Source organism: Sinohyriopsis cumingii, chromosome 16, assembly GCF_028554795.1.
Source record: "Sinohyriopsis cumingii isolate HCF-2022 chromosome 16, ASM2855479v2, whole genome shotgun sequence".
NCBI classification, from domain to species: domain Eukaryota; kingdom Metazoa; phylum Mollusca; class Bivalvia; order Unionida; family Unionidae; genus Sinohyriopsis; species Sinohyriopsis cumingii.
In genome coordinates this window covers 27,477,711-27,487,858 of record NC_142976.1, presented here as the reverse complement: position 1 = coordinate 27,487,858, position 10,148 = coordinate 27,477,711, and positions in this window count along the sequence as shown.

Here is a 10,148-nt window from a genome sequence, read left to right as displayed (position 1 = left end):
GCTTTGGTCCAATCCCGTAAATTAAACTCCTGACACTCATTATTATCGTGTTTGGTAATTAATTCCCTTTTTTCTTAATTAATTTTTGCTCTATTAGCCGGAGAAATTTGTCAATTTCAAGTAATTACCTTGATAAATCTGTACTTTGATGGGTTCACATCCGTAAGCGAAGTGTTTGCAAGTACTCCCGCAGAGAGCGAAACTTAGATGGGAAGGTTAAAGGTCACTAATTTTTTGTAGTACTTCAGATAGTACATATTCTACCTAACTAAAGTTTTAATCAGGTTCTCCTGCCAACACACAACAAGAAATGGGCTCTTTCCCAATAATTTAAATATGGTGTTATTTATGATCAAAACTGTACTGAAATCACTTTCGGAAAAGCATACCTTAAACCACAGTTTATAAGACACGACATTTCCGTCGGAAGGGGATTTGTCATCCCTTAACACATTGAATTGGATATAGATAGATATATCGTCAATCATTGTCATTACATTTAAGTAAAACGACTTTTTCAAAGTTGTCAAATGTGCAGACAAATTGTAATCATTTCTTTTAAATTTATTTTAGATTAAGATTTGTTTTCACCCCATTCCAGATAAATGATTTCTTTTTATTTTCCAGTAGAATTATTTATTTGTGGTAATCACGCCTAATTTATTTTCGTTATCTTTTTGTGCACTTCAGAAAAATAACCTCTGTGGGCTTGTAAAATAGATTCGAGTCACCTCCCGTAAAAGGCGAGTAACTGAGGCAGGACTTGCGGGGGGTTCGGGGGTTAGCGTGCCAAATCATCAATTGAAAAGGTGAGGCTTCGAATGCTGCCATCGGATTAGCACAGGTCTGGTAGTTTTCTTGGGCAAGACGTTTTACTCGTTCCAGCAGTACTAAATAACCTACGTGTGTCATTGAGCCATGAAACAACAAACCTAGCAACAAACATACCCGAACTATCCCAAATATTTAAATTGTATTACCACGGATGTACAATTTCTTTTGAGTTCGTCTCTTATCCTTCTTCACTGTTTAGTCATTGTTTGTGAATATGCATGGTTTATTTTAATCTCAAGATATTTAAAGTCATTTTTCTTGCTGTTTGGAAGATGTGGCAAAGTTTGGATGCTGTGGTCCTTCAGGAAATTGGTCATGATGGCAGAATTTTTGCCGATGCGTTGTCATGAAGTAGCATTATACCTCCATATGAGTGATTCGGTTGTACCTCCAGATGGGTGGTTTGGTTAAACATCCAGATGGGTGGTTCGGTTATACATCCAGATGGGTGGTTCAGTTGTACCTCCAGATGGGTGGTTTGGTTTTACCTCCAGATGGGTGGTTCGGTTATATCTTCAGATGGGTGGTTCGTTTGTACCTCCAGATTGGTGGTTTTATTATACCTCCAAATGGGTGGTTTGGTTGTACCTCTAGATGGGTGGTTCGGTTATACTTTCAGATGGGTGGTTCGGTTGTACCTCCAGATAGATGCTTCGGTTATATCTCCATTTGTGTGGTTTGGTTGTACCTCCAGATGGGTGGTTCGGTTATAGCTCCAGATGGGTGGTTCGGTTGTACCTCCAAATGGGTGGTTCGGTTATATCTCCATTTGGGTGGTTTGGTTGTACCTCCAGATGGGTGGGTCGGTTGTGTTCCTCAACATTTGGTGAGCACACTATTTAATGACCCAAAATGAATGTATAAGAAACTGAAAGATACAAATAGAACAGAATGTGAGATAAAGAAATGGATAGGAAAGAAAAATTGTCGATAAAGCAGGGTGAAAAAATACATGATGAAAATTCATGAAAATCTGTTAGCTTTAAAACTTCATTTGTGTTGGAATAACTCATTATCCATAGATGATTAATTGACAATAATTTAATATCTACAATGGAAAGAAACGTTATGAAATATTTGTACCATTGTACCTGCTTTTATCAAATGGCGCTGATCACAACATATGTATATACGACAGTAACTTATTTAAATCAAAAGTATACACATATACTCGCTTATAAGTCGGCCCCAACTACAAAACAACATAAACCCTGATCAGCGTCTGCATAATGCTTCGGCAAAACAGGGTTTATGTTTGCTTTACTGATCAATCCTTACAAACTTTATAATGCGTTTACAGATATGGGTCTATACATTTTGCAGTTGGAGCCGATGTATAGGCAAGTACATACTGTACGCTTATATTTTTTTTTTAAAATTCAGCTTGATTCAAGGAGAACACATCGTATATCAGTCAACAAAACGTTACTGCGGAAGAAAGATGTTAAAGTACAACTGCTTACGGAGGTTATTTCGTCTTCCGTTAGTAAGTTTTTATCCAGAAACAAACCCCACGCATAAATTAGCATTTCTAAAGCAGAATTAAAGAATGCATACTGTGTTCAAAGTACAAAAACACAAAACCTTATGTCATATGCACAAAGTTTTTGTCTTGTAAAATTGCAACCTTGGGATATGGAATATAATACTGCACGACTGGAAGCCAGTGACATGCCATTTATTGCAACAACAATACAAATAAAATGTAGATTTTATGTTCATGCATACATTTTTGAAACAAAATTTCATCTTTCTTTTTTTCCCCCCACTGTTTGTAAGGTTAAACGTGCCTATTGGAAGGAAAAGTTATAAAATGTGAGTTCATGCCAATATGAATGCGTGTGCATAATACGCTTTAAGGAAGGCTGCAAACCTTTCAGTACGTTAGAAAATACAGTATACTGTAGAGATTATTTACCTTTCACACTTGCATACTCATTGAACTTATCAGGTCAAGTAAGTACATACACCTTGAGGTATCGGACCTAAAAATGGGCCTCTGGGACAGTTTACGCCCTTCAAGGACTATTAGGCTGACATTTTGAATGTATGAGCGAAACACACCCCTACTACCGAACTGACAACATCTGAAGTTCTTAAGATGAATTAGCAAGCCAGTCAAAGGTAATTGGTCTGTGATATACTAAAACAGTATATCATACGTCGACTGAGATAAATCTGCGATGTGTTTATGCAAATATTGTTGTTAACGAAGTAAATATAGCTGCTGGGAACAGGTAAAGGAGAAAAAACTGTCTGTATTGTGTGTGTGTGTGTGTGTGTGTGTGTGTGTGTGTGTGTGTGTGAGAGAGAGAGATAGAGAGAGAGAGAGAGAGATTATTATCTTATTTTCTTTCAATTACATATTGTCGATTTTTTTCGCTAGATAAACATCTATGTAACGTAAGAAAATACATTGTCATAGTAATTCATTTTCTAATTTATATATGTATTTTTAGCCATAACAATACAAATAAAATAATAACTAAAATATCACGACTTAAATATTAAACAAATCAAACATGTATCTAGTTTTCTTGTGGTTCATTTTATGATGATTATTTTTAATTTTAATTTAGTAATATGCAAGACAGTTTTGGACGTAATCATTAGTTTTGTTTCAACCTCTTCGATAAATTCGTGCCATTTGTGTGGTTTTAGAACAGATAATGCTATTTTATGTACAGCTAAATAGATAAAATATGAAAAATGATAGGGTAATGCAGAAGATTATGATGACGTACCGTCAATACTCAATTACAAGTCGAGTCCAGCTGCAAACTGCACATACCCTGTGGCAAAATGCACCAGCAGAACAGGGTGTGTGCAGTTTGGTAGGATTAATCATTAGGAGAAATACGATATTATGCCATGGTCGGCTGGCACTTTATACTACGGCATATGAGGATATTTGTTGTTTGTTGTTTGACTCGTCTTATAAGCGAGTATATCTGGTACTGACATATCACTTGCTCAAACCACTGTCTTGCCTTTTAGTTCTTCACTCTACATATTTGCAATCAGCTCATTATTAAATAATAACAGGCTGATAGCATAGCAAATTGCATCAGTTTCCCTGTATCAGTTATATTATTAATTGATACTTGCTACTAGTTTCATTATATTACTGACAATAATATTCTATAATGCCTGTCAGTTTCCCAAATATCACTGACACTAGTACTTGATAATGCCTGTCAGTTTCCTATATCACTGACAACAGTACTTGATAATGCCTGTCTGACTCTTATATCACTGATAACAAAAACCAGTCAAACAATCTGAATACAGATCTTAAAATGATACGTTGTTTTTTTATTTTTAAAAAAGGTTTCTTCACCCCTAAGATTAAAAAAGAACTACATGTCGATTGCCTGCTTGCCAAATAGTCAGCCCAAACTGGTCACAACATAATACAATTCAAAGTGCTAGATGTTAAAGCACGACTGGTAAAATCCTTACAGTCATAAGATAATATAGTTCTCTGCTTGGCCTCGGGTCACAATTAGCATTTTCTAAAACACCCATTACCTAATTGGAAAATAACCTTCTAGAATGATCTTAGTGAGCACACAGTAACCTATAAAAATTCCATGGGGATCTCCAAAAACCATGACCATGATCAACATATTTACCACTTCATGCTTATCTGAATAATAATTGTATTAATAAGCTCAATCACACAGAGAGTATAATGAAGCTATTTTTAGTTGTTTACATACATGTAATAAAAGAAATAAAAAGTCAATCAGGTCAAGCAGACATGAACTAAATTTTGGACAAGGTCAAGTCCAGTAAACGATATTACATTACACTAACATGTAATGAAATAAAAAATTAAAACTAACACAAAAGAATGTAAATTAAATCTACATAAGACTGTGGTATTTATTAAAGTACCCTCTGTCGATGGTGTAAAATCTCTTGTAACTCATTTAGGAATTAAAACATTGGCAACACAAGTTGAATGAGTGCGTTTCTGTGAACCATTTATTTCCGCTCGCGTTTATCCTTGTTTAGGAAATGTTACTTTGCAGTACATTGTTTGGGTGACAGGTTAAATAATCTGTCAGCTTTCTCTTTCTGTAACAAATAGTGTACGTAGTTTTGTTGTTGTTGTTTTTGTTTTCTCTATAGTTGTTTTGCAAATCAACGAACGTAATGATATTTAAATGAATTTGCAAGTCAAGTCAATAAGTTTTGGCTGAACCCCACCAAGAGAGACAATTCATGTTCTTACGTCCTAGGGGCTTACACTATGTATCAAGAAAGAACAAAACCAAGAAATAGCCCATAATTTAAAACATAAATCAATTTTCCTAAAATACAAGGTTAAATAATTAAAAAATAACTTAAAGTATGTTATAAATTCCTAACATTCCTAAATGTTCTGTAAATTACAAGGTAATTTGGATATGCTTCAAAGGTATTCCGAATGAAAATTATAATGTGCCTACGTGCTAACACCACATAAGAATCGCTGTTTTAACACCTAAACATTTGTACTTGAATTCAAGGAAAATCCTAAGAATATTAAATTTCAAAAGAGTCCTTATATGTTTCACTATAATTCAATATAAAGTATTGTCTGTTAAAATAAATGTTTCAGGTTTTGCAATTCCAACGAACGGTTACCAGCTTAAGTACATATATCAAAACTAGTCAAAGTATCTCTTACAAGACTGATATCACTCTCCAGAATTAGGAACGTCGTGTGAAAATCCATTTTTATAAGGCGATCATTTATTCTAAATTAACCAATTAAGAAGTTACTAGAAAATGATTCCAGGCTTTCAGTGAGTCATTTGAAATTGTGAAATACGTTTGCAGTCAACAACAGCTGTTCAAGTTTTAAGTAATCAAAATCTAGAGCAGTCTGACTTTCCTACAGTATAAATGCCCTCATTGGATCACGTAATTAAATTTTTACTTCTATTTGCGCCAGTAATGGCCATTTTGATCAAGTGATGATGTTTACTTGAACTTGTCACTTCGATCTTGATTTCATGATTGAAAATATTACTACGTAATATACAGTTATTCTTCTGATCGTGCACAACACATCCATAGAATCTGAGAATTAAAAATGTCAGTAACTAAATTACCTTTATCAAATTAGAATATATGATATAGATATAACAGTACTATGCCCGCATATGAAAGATTTGTAAGTTTCTATTGATTTAGATTTTCTCTTAGTTCATACAAATCACATGAAATGTAATCTAAATTTCGAAAGATGTGATTATAAGTGGAAGTGAACACACTTTGTAGGATACATTTACATTTATATCTGAATAAATAGTATACATGATCGATAACATCCATTAATAGTCAATGAAAAAGCAGCCTACCGCGTTAGCCAGCCCTTTAGCAGTCAGTGGAAGCCGCTTGCAGCATTACCCATCCCCTTAACACTCAGCAGACGGTGCATGCAGCGGTACTCAACTCTATAACCGTCCGATGAAGATGCCTGCAGCTTTATCAAGCTCTTTAATAGACAGTGAAAGCAGGCTAAAGTCTTACCCAGCCATTTTAACAGTCTGTGGAGGTTAATTGCAGCGTTACCCAGTCTTTATACAATCAATGGAAGCTGCCTACGGCATTACCCAGCCCTTTAACAGTCAGCGGAAGATGCTTATAGCGTGACCCAGCCTGTGCATCCTATACTCTCTTTTAGGATGTAATTCGAAAGAAAATAAAGTTGGAAACAAGAATGAACAGAGTTTCATCGTATTTTCCCAATTGACAGCATTATTGGTAAAATTTTGTTTTGTTTCTACCTTAGTGACTCGCTATATACCAAAGTTGATGGTAAAACAGTCTCTCTGGTGTTATTTCCATATTTCGTCAAAAGCACGGTGTCTGTATGAGTTAGCCAATTTAACCTGCTTAATGGCTTTCCCAATATCTTTCTTTAGTCCATCAGTCTGTCCATCTGCATTTAGTCCACTGGTCTATCCATCTTCCTTTAGTCCATCAGTCTATCCATCAGCCTTTAGTCCACTGCAGGTTTATTGCCCAGTCAGTATAGCAGTATGTTTGTCTTTAAGTGTTTAACGTTTTCTCTAGTTTCATACATTATCTATGTCAAACCCACTATTCGTGTTTTAAGGAACTGTTATAGTTCACTTGGTAGAATGTCGCATTCGTAATCCAAGGGTCAACCGCCTCAATTTATTCCTGGGGAAAGGCACTTAGTGGACTTGTAAAGGTTAGCTGCCTCATTGTATACCTGGGTGAGACACATACCTCCCGTTTTCTCAGCATGACATAGCCAATAATGTGCTCCAAGTACCATCAAAACCAACCAACAACAACTTTATCCATTTTGTAAAATAACAGCCATAAGTCGCCAAACATATAACGAATTAGACAAATCATTTGGATTTAGGTCAAATGTGTTGTTCAGAAAATAATTTTCTTCCTGAAGCTTTTACTATATGAAAAGGCAATTATGCTTTCTATCGCTGGGACAAAATCATCGCAACAGTGTACCCACACCAGATATAAGTACTATATGTAATGTAATGCGCATTTATTCATTTTAAATTAAAGATAAATTGTTCTTTTAAAATGTAACACTAATTTTCTTTAACAAAATTCTATTCAATCCCGATTATTGAATATTCAGCACCTTAACTGTCACCAAGAAACTTCTAGACGAAAATTATCTATCGCTATGGACGTTTACATGGTGGCTATGTACTAAACTTGGGTCCAAACAATCGTCACAATCGAAGGTGCTACGAATTTGTTTATCAATATGCGTAGCTTTCATCGTGACATCACAGCGCGCGACATTCAATCCGGATTGTACTCGATCACACCTTTAGGTTAATTTCATCCAAAAATGTCTACGTACTTCAACATTGATTTTGCCGTATGTACCTCTCGGTTGTATTATTTTATTAAAAGACGAGAAACGTCACCCAAATGTATCGGTAACTACTCAATACTGAGCATAAACTTCTAAGAAATTACCTGAAATTCATTCAATTGGTTTGTCTCTGATTAATATGTTCATATGTTCTCTGTTTAAATGAAAGGTGAACTTGATCACTTGTGTTTGATATTGCAGAGTTATCTCCCGTGGGCTATACTTGCCATTGTGCATAAACATGCACAATAGACTCTGTGCGAATATTAGGTAGTTTCACGTTTTAGGCACTAACGAACTAGTTTCGTTCAGCGAGGCTATCGGATGGATTTGAGAAATCTGCGCCGAGCAAGTTAGGCAGATGCCTGTGTAAGCGATTATTACTGATAGGTGTCACTCATTTCTTTCCTTTTCTGTTTCTTTTGTGCTCGAAAAGTGTTTCTTTTACGCTCGAAAAGTACACTAATTGTATCATAAGCTCTGTCAGCTACCTTTGTGCATAGACAATAAACGTAAAACGCAATGTATATATTATTTATATGGTTAAATTTGCTAGCAAAGAAGAGGGCAATCCATACCCACTTAGATTATCAGTCTGCGATCATCAAGGTGCGAAGACTTTGTCTTGAAGCCGATAACTTTATAACGTATATATATATATATATATATATATATATATATATATATATATATATATATATATATATATATATATATATATATATATATATATATATATATATATATATTAAAAAGAACGTGGCATTTAATGTGTTGATATAATGCAATTAATATACAGTACTACTGGTATATCAAATTGTGATCTGTCCATGGGGTAATAATACGAATATATAAACATTCTTTCAACTGCAGACCTAAAGATCAATTTCTACTGATTCATTAATCATAAATGACACATGAAACGAACGATAAAAAGTATTAATAGTCCCTGTTTTCCAAATGAAATTAAAATGGTACACAAGTTCATCGGAATCCTTTTTTTCCATTCCCCTCTCCCATCTCGTGCGTAAGGGACAAAATAAGCAAATATCTGGAGTAAGAGAGAAAAACACATTGCGCTAAACGAAAACTTTAACACTTAACTTGTACCAAGTAACCTACAGTATTCTGGTTTGTCGTGACGGTATATTTCCGCTTTCCTTGGGATCTATCTACATTGTTCATAATGTCAATGATTAATAGCTGCAATAGCCAGTCGACACTAGACCTATATGTTAAGTTTGTCGGTTACGAGGCACACATACTGTAGTGCATTTAGTATTTAATGCTTTGTTGTTGTTTGTTTCTTAAACCTATTATAATGTTCTAAAAATCGATAATTAATTATTAAATGTATAAATGATTGCCCCAAACCCCTTCTATCTTTCTTTCACGATTATCGTAGCTAGATAAGTGCAAATATCCATGAGAATAGGAGCGTTGGGGATTTTAGCTTGCGTCATACGACAATGCATCTGGACCTATGAATGACGGTAATGTTAGTCAAGCCGTCCAAAAGGAGAGAGAGAGAGAGAGAGAGAGAGAGAATTGTATAGTCTTTAGAAATGTTAATTAATGCAGAATAATTACTTAGATGAACTGTCAACTTTTTTGTTACGTGTTTAGATTCGAATAAACAACAACACAAGAAAGAGTGAAAACAACAAGCTTTGAAAAAGATAATAGTTTATTTCCCTGGAAAATTCTGTAAAAATGAAAACATACGAACTTACGGTTTTGAGAATCAAATCCAAAAATAATCCAAGAATAATCCACGAATACAATTTTTGAAGTCCTAAAGAAAAACGTTCTAATGATTTCAAATTCGAGTCCCGACGAAGAATCCAATATGGAAGACGATGACGTATACTGTAATCTGTAGTGTTGAAGCCTACCGTTCCTTACAGAAACAAGAAATATCACTCCGGTTTTGGAAATCTGAATATATTTTTTATAAAAGCCGTCCTTGTTTAACAATGTCATATGAGGACAGGTATTTTCCAGGAAGAAAGAATTAATCCTTTTGAATCTAAGTAATGTGGAAAAACTCCAAACAGCACAACATACAACTTCCAGTGTAAGAGCCCAACTACTGTGAATGTCTCTCCAAAACAAAGGGTATATCGTATTCTACAACGCAAAAAAGGCGTAACGTGAGCATGTTCCAGAACCTCGTCGAAATTATTTACTTGTTAAAATACACGTACACCCAGTGTGGCCCTGACGAAAACCAATCGTTTCTTCTTAGAAATAAAATTTAACAAAATTTTGTTTACATCTTAACACGTAGTCTCATCATGACATCGACAAAAACCAATCATTTTAAAATTAAAATAAAACTTATTTACGTGGTTGCAATTAATTTTGAATCAAGATCAGGATCTAGGTCAACACCTGGTGTTTACAAAACGAACAGTCAAGGTCAAACTATTTG